Raw genomic sequence first — 1,040 nt, 5'->3', positions numbered from 1 at the left:
TGAAGCAGTGAAATATCAGGAAGGGACTGGTTACTGCCTTCAGTGTCTGGGACAAAGCTGTTTCAGTCTCCCCTCTGCAAGGGCCTAGGGGACAGTGTGTAATTCAGGTGTTTCTACAGAAGATTGTCACAAACCTTCCTGGATTGCCAAAAGTTCTAATTCTTTTGCAGACACTAACTGGGAAAAGTCTCTGACCAGGTTGACATCTGATTCCTTGCTGCTTTTAACCTTCATGAATCTCCAGTAAATGCAGGAATACATTATCAATGTTAATTAGTAAAATACTTAACACCCCAAGTAGCAAACCAATGCACACTGACTGCAGACTCTCTGAAACAGATCGGAATCTCCCCCTCGATCGGCAATTTGTCTGCAACTTGGTGTCGTGGACGTGCTGATACAGTTCATCACCCAGAGAGTGGTGAGCCTGTGGGACCTGCAACCACGGAATACAGTCAAGGTCAGAATGTTGACTCCGAGGAGTTAGATCGTGCATTTGGGGCAAAAGGGATTGACTAATATGCGAGGAAGCAAGAACAGGGTGTATTGGGTTTGATGGGATCCACCATGATCATTTAAAATGGCAGAGTAGGCTCAAGGGGCTGAATGCCCTCCTCCCTTTTATCTTGGTTTTGATGTTCCTGTGTCTTCCCCACAGGCCTCTCAGACTTCAATATGTTTCCAGGCAACACTGTTGAAAGAATAGAGAGCTATATCACGCTTCCTGATTACATTCAGTTCGATGGCACCATAAACAGGCAGAATATTGTGGGGAACACTGATATAATGAGCGGACAAGACTAGCCAACAGTTCGATGTGAGGAAGAGTGCACTTTGGACCTAGAGAAATCAGATTTATTTCAATATAACGAAGAGCCAAGAACTGAAGAGAAGCAGAAAGTTAGGAGACCACATGCAGAAACTACTAAAACAGCACGGTCAGTAACAAAACTGAATTTCAAAGGCTTACATCATTTTAGTCTTCATCTGGTGGGGAGAGGCGACTGGAATGTACAGGTTGTGTCACATTCGTATAAAGT

Source organism: Chiloscyllium plagiosum, unplaced genomic scaffold (genome assembly GCF_004010195.1).
Source record: "Chiloscyllium plagiosum isolate BGI_BamShark_2017 unplaced genomic scaffold, ASM401019v2 scaf_18819, whole genome shotgun sequence".
Classification (NCBI taxonomy): Eukaryota; Metazoa; Chordata; class Chondrichthyes; order Orectolobiformes; family Hemiscylliidae; genus Chiloscyllium; species Chiloscyllium plagiosum.
The sequence above is the reverse complement of the archived record's forward strand: the minus strand, read 5'-3'. Positions refer to the sequence as shown.